The sequence below is a fragment of the Acomys minous genome (assembly GCF_964271855.1).
Source record: "Acomys minous genome assembly, chromosome: 10".
Classification (NCBI taxonomy): Eukaryota; Metazoa; Chordata; class Mammalia; order Rodentia; family Muridae; genus Acomys; species Acomys minous.
In genome coordinates this window covers 2,791,251-2,803,881 of record NC_140491.1, presented here as the reverse complement: position 1 = coordinate 2,803,881, position 12,631 = coordinate 2,791,251, and the positions used below count along the sequence as shown (strand labels likewise).

Sequence of the window (12,631 nt, the reverse complement as noted above, 5' to 3'; positions counted from 1 at the left end):
ACCCCTTAGAGTTCTCTGGTGGAGTCTTCAGTGTTTTCAAGTATGGAACTACAACTTGTGCAAACAGGGGAGTGAATCAACCTGTCTGTTCCTAGGTTCTTCTCGTTAGGAGACTTTAATGCTGCTTTAGTCACACTGACTGCTTGCATCTGTTTAAGTTGTGGAAATGTATCCACTTGTGTGTTTTAAGTTTTTTCAAGTTTGAGAAACATAAGTTATTAAAAATTTCCATACTCATCCTCTTAATTTCCTGGACCCCTTTGTAATCTCCTGTGTTAGTTTCTGTTCTCATTGCTGTGACAAAATACTCGGCCAAAACACTTTAAAATATTCCTTTGGGTTTTCTAGCTCCAGGGGACTCGGCCCACTGTGGCGTGGCACATATCGGCAGCAGGACTAGAAGTCGGCCAGTTACACAGTGTCCATGGTCAGGAAGCCGATAGCGACAACACTGTGTTCAGTTTGCTGTCTCCTCCCACCTCAGTGTGGGATTCCACCCCAAGGCATGGTGCGACTTACAATTAGGGCAGCTCTTCCCGCCTCAGTTTAACAGAGGTAATTTCTCACAGTCACCCCTAGAGGTTGGTTTCCATAGTGTTTCTAAATCTCAAGTATGTAATATCACCAATCCTACCTCTCACCTTTTACATTTTTTCTCCTTTATTAATTTATTCTTGTTACATCTCAATGGTTATCCCATCCCTTGTATCCTCCCATTCTTCCCTCCCTCCCATTTTCCCCTTATTCCCCTCCCCTATGACTGTTCCTGAGGGCATTTTTTATTTTATTTTATTAATTGGGGATGTAGTTTGTTTGTCTGGATAAAAGTTCATCAAGCTTATTTATTGTTTTAGAGAAACAATTCTCTACTTTTAAAAAAAAGACTGAATTATATTTGTTTATTGTATAAATGTTCTGCCTGTCTGTCTGTCTGAGGTCAGAAGAGGGCACCAGATTTTATGGTATTGGAGTTACTCATGGGACATACAATGTGGATTCTGGGGTCTGCACCTGGGCCCTCTACACAAACTACCCATTCTCCTAATTGGGAACTAATCTCTCTGACCTCTCGAAGATCCGTTTCTTTGAAGTATTTTACATATGGCTCTTTTGCTTTCCATTTCATTACTTTCTCACCTGATCATTAGTATTATTTTTTGTCTATTAATTTTGGGGTCAGGATGCTCATATTTTCTAACACCTTAAGGAATATTGTTAGTTTACTTATTTTTATTATTTTCAATGTAATTGTTATATATAAGAACATGGCTCAGAGGTTAAGAGCAGTGGCTACTTATCCAGAGATCTTGAGTTCAATTCCCAGCAACCACATGGTGGCTCACAGCCTCTGTAATGAGATCTGGTGCCCTCTTCTGGAGTGTAAGCACATATGCAGGCAAAACATTGTGTACATAGTAAATAAACAAATCTTTAAAAAAAAAAACACCCTTTCTTTTTAAAAAAATGTGCAATTGTTGTCTCTTTTTCTTTTTGTAGTACTGGGGAATTGAATTCAAACTATCACAAATGTTTTGGCCTATGTTCTGCCAGAGAGCTACATGTGTAACACCTACATAACTACTTCTTATTTTATTAGTTTTTAGGTAATATACAGGAAAAAGGTCAAAATATTACAAATAAACAGTCAAAGTTTTCTAGAAGTTTAAGGAACTGTGAGAGACACATATAGATTGATCCTTTTTAATGCTTAGAATAGTGGATCTGTTCCACAAAGCAGTTACACTTCAATTAATATTTGAAGAATAGGCAAGAATTAAAACAAAAGGTTATGATATCATCTAATACTATAAGCAAAGCATATATAGAACTAAAAAAGCCTTAGACATCCACATGAAACTGTAGACAGACTGTGTGGTGCAAAAGAGCCACAAAAGAACTCAAGAGTATTGTAAGTTAGCACAGAATGTCAATATTGTCATACTCAAACTCTTTAATGATTAGGAGGAAGTTATCAATACCAAAAGAATATAAACAATGCTGCGATACATAAAGTGATTACTTTGGCTGTATAGAGAAGATGATCCGCATAAGGAAAGGGAAGAGTTTTGCACCCAGTGCATCTTTTTCACGTCGATAAGAAAGGGTATTAGAGCGAGATAGTTAGGTCGAATCAGAGCTTCACAGTCTCCGAATGTGTAGTTACATTCAATTATATTAAAGTAATTTATTTATTAAGAAGAAGCCTGTATCATTTCAAGCTCAACTTAATTGTAAATGATGCTTACAATAAAGGCCTCCGTGAGGTGAATACATTATTGAAAATGTGCTTGCATCCCTTAAAATGAATGACTGCTTTTCTGGAGGCAGTCTTCTGAATGAGGTTCTAAATAAATTAAACATCTCATGTTGACGAGCAAAACACACTTCAAATTAAAACATTCAACAATATTAATTAAATAGAAGAGAATTCTAAATTGATGTTGGCATACATCTTTACCTCATTTATTTTTATAGAACTTTATTGCTATTGTCTCCTTTAAAATGGAAGATTAAATAGCATGTTATCATGAGGAACATGTGCCTCACCTGATGCTTACAAGAAAGTGAATATGTGTGTATATTCTCACTTGTAATGAGAAACAAAGAAGAACATGTGTATGTTCTCTAGTTTCATAGTTCCTGTTTTGGAATTTGTTTTATTTATTTATTATTTTTTATTTTATTAATTTATTCATATTACATCTCAGTTGTTAGCCCATTCCTTATATCCTCCCATTTATCCCTCCCTCTCATTTCCCCTTATTCCCCTCCCCTATGACTGTTCCTGAGGGGGATTACCTCCCCCTCTATATGATCATAGGGTATCAAGTCTCTTCTTGGTAACCTGCTGTCCTTCCTCTGAGTGCCACCAGGTCTCCCCCTCCAGGGGACATGGTCAAAGGTGAGGCACCAGAGTACGTGAGAAAGTCATATCCCACTCTCCACTCAACTGTGGAGAATGTTCTGTCCATTGGCTAGACCTGGGTAGGGGTTCGAAGTTTACTGTACATATTGTCCTTGGCTGGTGCCATAGTTTGAGCAGGACCCCTGGGCCCAAATCTGCCCATCATAATGTTCTTCTAGTAGGTTTCTAGAACCCTCAGGATCCTTCTATTTCCCCATTCTCCCATGCTTCTCCCACCTAGAGTCCCAATACGATGTCCTCCTCTCTGTCCCAGTTTCCTGCTAAGTGAAGACTTTCATGGGACATGCCCCTTGGGCTAGTGTCCAGATATAAGTGAATATATATAATTTGACTCTTTCTGCTTCTGGGTTAACTCACTCATGATCATTTCTAGCTCAATTCATTTGTCCACAAATTTCAGGAATTCCTTGTTTTTAATAGCTGAGTAGTATTCCATAGTATAAATGTACCACAGTTTCTTTATCCATTCTTCTACTGAGGGACACTTAGGCTATTTCCATGTTCTGGCTATTATGAATAAGGCTGCTATGAACATGGTGGAGCAAATGTTCTTGTGTGCTGGAGCATCTTCTGGGTATATTCCAAGGAGTGGAATAGCTGGGTCTTGAGGAAGGCCTATTCCCATTTTTCTGATATAGTGCCAAATAGATTTTCAAAGTGGCTGTACTAGTTTGCATTCCCACCAGCAATGAAGGAGTGTTCCTCTCTCCCCACATCCTCGCCAGCATGTGGTGTCACTTGAGTTTTTTATCTTAGGCATTCTGATGGGTATAAAATGGAATCTCAGAGTTGTTTTGATTTGCATTTCCCTGATGACTGAGGAGGTTGAGCATTTCTTTAAGTGTTTCTCAGCCATTTGATATTCCTCTGTTGAGAATTCTCTGTTTAGTTCCAAGCCCCATTTCTCAATTGGGTTATTTGGTTTGGTGGTGTTTAATTTTTTGAGTTCTTTATATATTTTGGATATTAGACCATTGTCCGATGTAGGGTTGGTGAAGATCTTTTCCCAGTCTGTAGGCTGTCTCTTTGTTCTCTTGACAGTGTCTCTTGCCTTACAGAAGCTTCTCAGCCTCATGAGGTCCCATTTATTAATTGTTCACATTAAGGTCTGGGCTGTTGGTGTTCTGTTCAGGAAGTTGTCTCCTGCACCAATGTGTTCCAGGCTTTCCCCACTTTTTCTTCTAACTGACTTAGTGTCTCTGGTTTTATGTTGAGGTCTTTGGTCCACTTGGATTTGAGTTTTGTGCATGGTGACAAATATGGGTCCAATTGGATTTTTTTACTCATAGACATCCAGTTAGACAAGCACCATTTGTTGAAGATGCTATCCTTTTTCTATTGAATAGGTTTGGCTTCTTTTTCAAAAATCAAGTGACCATATACGCGTGGATTCATATCTGGGTCTTCAGTTCAATTCCACTGATCAACCAGCCTATTGCTATGCCAGTACCATGCTGTTTTAATTACTGTTGCTTTATAATATAACTTGATATCAGGTATGGAGATTGCTCCGGAGGACTGTTTTGGAATTTGAATCATAAAACATTAAGGAAAAATATCTTATAGACTGTTAATCTTTTCGTTTAATTTATGTAGATTTTCTTAAAACTTAACATTTTAATTTAAAAGTTTTACTTTTAACACAAGAGATAATTTGTAGTGGATAAAATCAGAACATTTTACAGAAATATAAATAAGTATGTGCTGATTTCATTAACATATATTAGAAGAGTCAAAAGAAAAGTTAAAAGTCCACACAGGTCAAAAACCATAAAGAATTATCAAATCGTTTATGATCTTCCCTGAAAATATACATATAGATAACATTATATGGATCCACGAGTTATATTTAGGAGAATATGTATGTGCAAACATGCAATACCAATTGGTGATTAGAGAGTGCATGAAATTGAAGGAGACCAGGAATAGTTTTGGAAGCTTTGGAAGCTTTGGAGAGAGAAAAGGAAAAAAAAATTAGTGAATCATAGTATCAAAAACAAAAAAGAAATAAAAATTTGATCCATACACATAGGTAAATAATCTATTTTCATCTGTGGGACATAAATACCTTCTAATATCAGTCTTCTGTACTTTACCGATTTGTGAAAATACTTCAGATATAATAAAATGGCACATTTCAACTTCACTCACATTCTTTCTTCCCTCTCCTCCCCTTAGAGCTCAAAGAACCCTGCGGAAGCCTGTGAGGAAAGATTGTAGAAGTCAGAGGGCATAGAGGACACGAGGCCATCATAGCCCACTGAATCAACTAAGCAGGGCTCAGGTGGGCTCACAGAGGCTGACATGGCAAGCACCAGGCCTGCGTGGGTCAGAGCTGGGTCCTTGGTCTTTATGTTATGGCTGTTAGCTCGGTGTTCTCTGGGACTCCTAATGGTGGGAGTGGGTGTGTCTCTGGCTTTATTGCCTGCTCTTGAGATTCTTTCTCCTGTTGGGTTTTCTTGTCCATCTTTTGCCTTGTCTTCTTCTTCTTCTTCTTCTTCTTCTTCTTCTTCTTCTTCTTCTTCTTCTTCTTCTTCTTCTTCTTCTTTTGTCATGGTTGGCTGATGTCTCTTGGGGGGCCTGCTCTTTCTGAGTGGAAACAGGGGGATTAGATCTGGGAGAAAGTGGAGGGAAAGGGGAGGCGAGATTGAAAGGAGGGGAAACTGGGGTCAGGATTTATTGTATGAGAGAACAATCCATTATCAATTTAAAAAATTAAAATGAAAAGAAAAGAACAGACAAGAGAAACATGAAAATTAAAGTTAAATAAAAAAGGACACTCCCAGGACCATCTTTATCAGCGGGCCCACAGCTTTCAGGCCTTGCTAGTCAGGATATAGCACGTCCTAAGGTCACGTCCCAGCTGAAGAATATACCTTTATCACTGTCTTTATTTTGTTTTAACTCTATGTCCAAAATAACTTTTGGTCAGTTTCTGTGCAACTGATAACAAGTACCACGGCAGAAGAGCACGCTGTGCCAGTCTTCACGGACCTGGCGTTCTATAAGAGAAGACAGACAAGAAGCCAGGCAGCCATGACCCAATGGTTAAGACGAGGGCGATAGATCCAGGGATTACTGGTAAAGAAAATGAAGCAAGGCAGCCACCTAGTGAGTGTGCATTAGCCTTAATTCCAAGGTGTAGGCAACACCACAGAACAAGGATGTACAGAGGGTGAGTCAGAGTTCACTCCCTACCTGTGCACATGTGTGCGTGCTTGTGCTTGTGTGTCTCATTAGACAGCCCTGGCCTGTAACTTCCTGTGTAGCCCAGGATGGCACTGAACTCATAACCACACTCTCACCTCTGCTCCCAACTGTGAGTATTATAGGCATGAGCCAATCTGCCTGGGTTTGAAGTTTTTTTTAATACTTTATTTAAAAAAAATTAGCTCTATCCTTACATAAAAGGATAGGCAGTGCAGAGAAAAATACAGATATCAGTTACCGTTTTTCTTTGTCTGAAATTCTCTAACAAATTCTAAGTCACCATACTTCCTATAATTTATGTTAAAACGATAGAGGGAGTTAGAGAAAGTAATTCAAGCACTTAGAATTTAGGCACACTTAAATTCATTTTAGCTTTTCCATCTTGATCTATCTTTTTTATCACACAATCTGTTCCCTTCAGTTCTTCAAATCCGTTAATCTCTTTACTCCATGACCCATAACTCTTTGTCTAAGTAGAGAAATCTCTCTTATTCGAAGCAGGGAATATTTGTTGTCCTCTATGTTTTCAGGAAAGTAGGTCTGGAGGAAGGTCTCTGCTCATAGTTCAGGAAAAAGAAAATAAATATCACAAATTAATGTTTCAAGAGAAGACAATGTAGTGGGTACTATTTTAACTACAGAAGGATAATGAAATAATAATTATTTACAAACTTATGTACACACATATTCATGTACTGCATTGGTATAAACTCCATAGGGCCACTTTATCTTATTGATTATCTTGGAGTTTGCAAAACATTTTATATACTTGATTATATATATATATATATATATATATATATATATATATATATATCCAGATCATATCAGATTAGAAAAAGAATATTGTATTGTAAAATGCAGATAATTTGTCAGTGTGCTAATGGTGATGACACTAAGGTAAAGACCAGAAACAATCTTCTATAAGATGGAGATGGATATTTTCAATACTCTTTTTATTCCTCCGAAAAATAATTATTTCTATACTCTTCAACCTAAAGAAATTATGCATGTACTTTGAGATTTAAGTGACAAGTTTTCAATTACAAAATTAGGTAAAGAAGTGGTTAAGCTTTTGGCTTGTTAATTAAAACGGTAGAAGTTTCTAATTTGCAATGAAAGTGAGTAATATGAGATGTAAAAATAATACTTGTTTTAAAAATGAACACAAGCTTAAGAATAAAGCAGGAGTGGTTACCAGAGACTGGGGATGGGTGGGGTGGGCTAAGGATGGGGAAGGGATGGTTAATAGCTGTAAGATCAGTGACTCTCGATGTACAGTTTTGTAACTAGGACAATAAGGTCCTATATTTCTAAATACTAGTAGGATATGTAATTTCTGTAACCCAAAGCGTTAATGAACATCTGAGGCAATGATCATGACAGTTATCTCTATCTTATCATCACACATTGTGGATACTTGCATTGAAATACAACGTTGAGCTCCCATGGGGACCCATCGCATTTAAACCATTGAGACAGTTGGCTGTATTGTTTGGGAGGATTGTGTGATGTTTGTGAGGTAGATGCTTTCTAGATGAAGTATGTAATTAAGGATGGCTTAAGGGCTGACAGCTTTGCCTTTCCTGCTGATCTCTCTGTTTCCTGTGCATGGATGAAAAACAGGACCAACCACTTCTGTATTTCTGCGTCTGTGCTATACCTCCTTCACCATGATGGACTCTCCCCCTGGAGCAAGAACAAAACATACTCTTCTGTAAGTCGCTTTTGGCCATGGTATTTCAGCACAGCAACAGGAAAAATTACAACAGCTCCAGAAATACTTACAGTGTATCAAGTAAAAATAAAAAGGAAAATAGTCTCACATGTTAGCGGGTGGAACCGTAGAATTTTATTTTAAGGATTAAAGGTCACTATGAGATGCCGAGGGATGAAAACAGCATGCTAGTTAGAGCAAATAAGGATATAAATCAAGAGGAACTGAGTGATGTCTAGCGACAGTAATTAAAGGTTTTGGCCCATCTTCATGCAGATTTGGAAAGGGTCTGCTGTTGTGATTTGCAGAAGATCCAAATAAACAGCCTGTAATTATGGAGAGAACTTCAGCCCTTTGGCAGGTGGTGGCTGCCACAAACAGATTGCTCCACAAGTGTGCGGGGCACCCTTCATCCTGTAAAAGGATGGGTTGCCTGAGGATGATAAGGTCAATGTGCTGAATCCCCATGGCCGTATACACAACAAGGGGCCATGGTACAACTAGGCACTTTTGTTATTGAAACTATTATCTCTACAAAGCGAAAGATGCAGCCACTGGGGCTAGGTGTTTATGATTTGTTGATTTCTATGTTTGTTGAGACTATTGTGATTTTTGTAATGGTCTGCATTTGCCGTAAGAGAGGTTTATTTGATGGGGTGATGTCTACACTTCTCTGTGAGTATACGGATAAGATTTGGAAAGCAGTAAGGAATTATGCTGTACTGGCAAGGCGGTGATAGTAGATTCTTTTCTAAGGTGCATGATCTCAGTGTCCCTGGGAAGCTGACAGGTTTATGATCCTGGGGATGTCATCCCTCCAGTTGAGTGGGCCTTATGTCCAGTTTATTTGACATATCTAACTATCAATAAGTGAATGCCACTTATTATTTCTTTTTGCTTATCTTGCCATCATGGTATTTGCCCTGGCTTATAGGTGCCTCAGCTAGAAATCACTACTTAATTGCCTCTCTACCTTGGGAGCAGGCAGAAGCTAGGTCGCCAGAAAGAGGTTTTCTAATCAAACTCAGCTCAAATTACCCGAGATCTGTGTCCTAAATGTGCAGTGTCTTCAGCAATAGGGACCCTCAACCCCTGAGGCTACTAGGACTACATCTATAATCTGTACTATTTTGGGAGTCCCTTGAACAACCTTGAGTAGCACTCCCAAAGAAGGTTTCTTGTGGCTGGATTCATTTGGTGGACAAAGTGACTTCATATATATATTATTTGAGATATATATCTTACTTAACATATGTATACACGTATACTTACATATATTCTATGCAACTTCTTGTAAATATAAAATAATGGGGTTCCTTGAGGCTTCATTACGTATCTGTGGTGTTAATTGTCCTTATGTCTCTTCTTCTGTATTGACTTTGTTCCTCCTCCCCATCTTGGGCTCCTCTCTGTGGTTTCCTTTACACCTCATATCCCTGGTATCCTGCTCTTTTTCTCCCACCCCATGCTCCCAACTGTGGTCCTGCCCTGGTGATGTAATTCTTTCCTCGTTTTTGTGGTTGCTTCATGTTCTATACTCACATATGAGGATTTGGAGGATTAGGTATATAGTGTTTATATCTGAGACAGCATTCCTATTCTCTCTCTCTCTCTCTCTCTCTCTCTCTCTCTCTCTCTCTCTCTCTCAGACACACACACACACACACACACACACACACACACACACACACATTTATCTTCAAATTTTAGGATTTCAGTTGTAGATTTGAAGAGTCCTGAAATAATTGAATGACTTGCCACAGTTTTTCACACCCACAGGCTTATTTTAATAAAAATTTGAAGCAGTTACTTTTATAGCATTTCACTAGAGTTTCAAGCTCACTTCTTAAATGATTTGCGAAATAGAAATGTATAGTCATTATGAATTATGTCTACCTTATTACCATGTATTTTATTAAGAATAACAGTGAGCCAACACTTCAATAACACTAAAAATTATGAAGTTCAGATAAGTACAATAAAATTTAATAATTCTTTGATACTGGGAGAAAGAGATTTTATATTAGGAAGAAAACTAACATTCCAGATAATCTTAGCAAAGAAGTAGTGAATTGAAATTTTTCTACAGTCTAGTATTTGGGTCTCAAGTGTAGAAAATAAGGCAAAGTGGAAGTTATTGTACTTAGAAAAAAATCTGTTTTTTAAAAAATCAGCTCATTTTAATACATTTATTTGATTATTCATTCATTCAATATTATTTCAGGCTGGACACTAGTGCTGGGCATTGGTTTAGATTCCCAGGGGGTACAGAAATGCACAGGCAGACAAAAAAATCCCTCAATCCTTATGTAAAGTCCATACTAATATGAGAAAAATAGACAATAATAAAATCATAGAGCAACATACAATGAATAGACTTGTAGAAAAATATGTGGCTCAGGAGAGAGCCTAAACCAAATCAGTTTTGTCTCTTCTCTAAGAAAGGTGTCCAGGGAAGTCTTCAGCGAGGGAGTGATGCTGGCACCAGAATTAAAAGGCAATTATTCGGAGAAGACCAGAGAGTACTTTCCGCAGGTAATTATCCCAGATAGCATGGACTCAAAACAAACAAACAAACAAACCAAACCAAAACAAAAAAACCTGAAGTACATTGACTCTGAAATGCCTGAGGATTCCATTACTTCTTCATAGAATATTAATTTATCAATATTATTTATTTATTTTAATACCAAAAGTTTGAATGACAAAAATCTTCTGAGCGAATAGACTTGTAATCAAATAGCATGGCTTGAGAAAATTTTTACCACTTCAGCTTGTCAATATGTTCAGGTTTGCCATTTGGATGTTGAATAGTTGTTTCATTATAAGGGACAAGATCTAGTGAAACTGATAATAACAAAATTCTATCAACAAGGAGCATGCAAACAATTGGTTTCCATGAGTCTAGATGCTAAAAATCCCAAGACCAAGTTGCTGTCAGATTGCTGTGTAGTGATTGCCAACTTCCTCAGTTGCATGTTGTGACTCCTTCCTCGCCTCAGAAAAGAAGTGACTGGGCTCTCATGAACTGTCTCATAAGGGCGCTAACCTTACTAAAGAGGGATCTACTGGGGCGCTCGTCTCCTTCCATAGGTTCTGTCTCAGTACCATCCCATAGAGATTCAGAACTATGTCTGTGAAGCACATATGTGGTCACAATCCTTTATGATCGGATGTGTCAAATCTGAAATCAGTGAAATTGTGTTTGACTCAAGCCCTTTTTTACTATAAAGAGTGGTGCTAGTTCAAAGGGTGCACCATGACTTAACAAATTATGCTGGCATTTCTTACTTATATTTCTAAATCACTAGGTTACTTTACTAAGAATAATTCTTTAAGACCACAAAATATGTAAGCAAGGAAAAAACATTCCAAGATTTATGACAATAATCAATTAATACTAGAAAATTAAATTATCTATACATTTCCAATAACTTTATTCTCTACCCATATAATATATTTGCTTTCTCTAGCATTTGTAGTCTTGGAAATCTAAAATTTTTCTCTGATAGGAACAATGAGTTTAAACATCAGAAAAAAGAGATACCATCTCCAGTGCTTTGCGCACTAAGAATATTTTTTGAATCTGAATATTGGAATAAAACAGAACTTAACATCCTTTGCGGATGGCCTAACTTACCACATTAGCCTACACACAGAAGTATGCCCAATCTTTTGACGTGGAAACAGGGCAATGTAATCTGTGATGTTCCCTCTTGAAAGCTACACACTGAGGTACCCAGGCAGAGTCGATGGCCAAACTCTTCAAAGACAGGTAAGTCCTCAATTGTTCCTGCCTCACAGATATGTCTGTCAGATATATTGGGCCAGAAGGCTGAAGATGATGCTCCAACATTATAGTTTTGGGTGACTGTTCAGGTAGCCAACTGTCTCTGTCATCTTTTCATTTGGGAAGCTACTAACTTGCATTCCCAGTATATTCTGATAATCAAGTTTATTCCTTCTCAAGTCTCTGATGGGGTTGAAGACTAGGCAGCTTAGTTTTTCAGATAAGCTTAGTTATTTAGAGGTTAAGATGTTTTTAGGTATAGATAGATGTTTAAGTTGGTAATGGTGAGATATGATAGATATTGATTTTCATTCACAATATTAGACTCACCATGATAGAAAAAGGTTTTCTTTTTTTACATTTATTTATTTTTTATTTTTGAGGATTGTAATGAATAATTTCCTTTATATATACATTTATATTATTACACATATACACAATAAACTACCTATAGCAAGAGAAATATGACACAATCAGGAATTATATAAATATAGCATTCTTACTGTTTGGCTATATGTATTTTACAGTATTGCAGAAAATATTTCTCCCATCTTGGTGTGTCTAAAATTCTGACTTTAAATCAATCTCCATCACATATTGTCATTATCAACTTAAAACATCTATCTAGACCTACAGTATTTTAACACCTAAAGCTTCATTATAAAACTAAGCTACCTGGTCTCCAACCCAAGACTTGAGAAGGAATGAACTTGATTACCTGAGTAGACAGGAAGTGCAGGTTAGTAGCTTTCCAAATGAGAAGATGACAGAGACAGTTTGCTACCTGAATAGTTACCAAAAACTCTCTATATCACTGGAGCACCTTTTTTCAGCCTTTGGACCAATGTATCTATCTGACAGACACATGTGTGAGGCAGAAACTATTGAGAACTTACTTAGTCTGTCTTGGCAGAGTTTGGCCTTCGACTCTGCCTGCATCCAAGCTTGCCTTTTAGGCAGAATTCTGTCTGCAGTAGAATTGAGGACA

General features: G+C 37.5%; 1 protein-coding gene across 1 annotated transcript in view; it reads right to left on the bottom strand.

Annotated features, from left to right (window-relative positions):
• Positions 1-12,380, bottom strand: part of YIPF7 (Yip1 domain family member 7) — a 332,610-nt gene extending 320,230 nt beyond the window's left edge. Inside the window, exon 1 of the mRNA XM_084799696.1 lies at positions 12,362-12,380. The gene's annotated coding sequence lies outside the window, so the exon portion shown is untranslated. The remainder of the gene's footprint in view (positions 1-12,361) is intronic.
• Between the last annotated feature and the right edge of the window lie 251 nt (positions 12,381-12,631).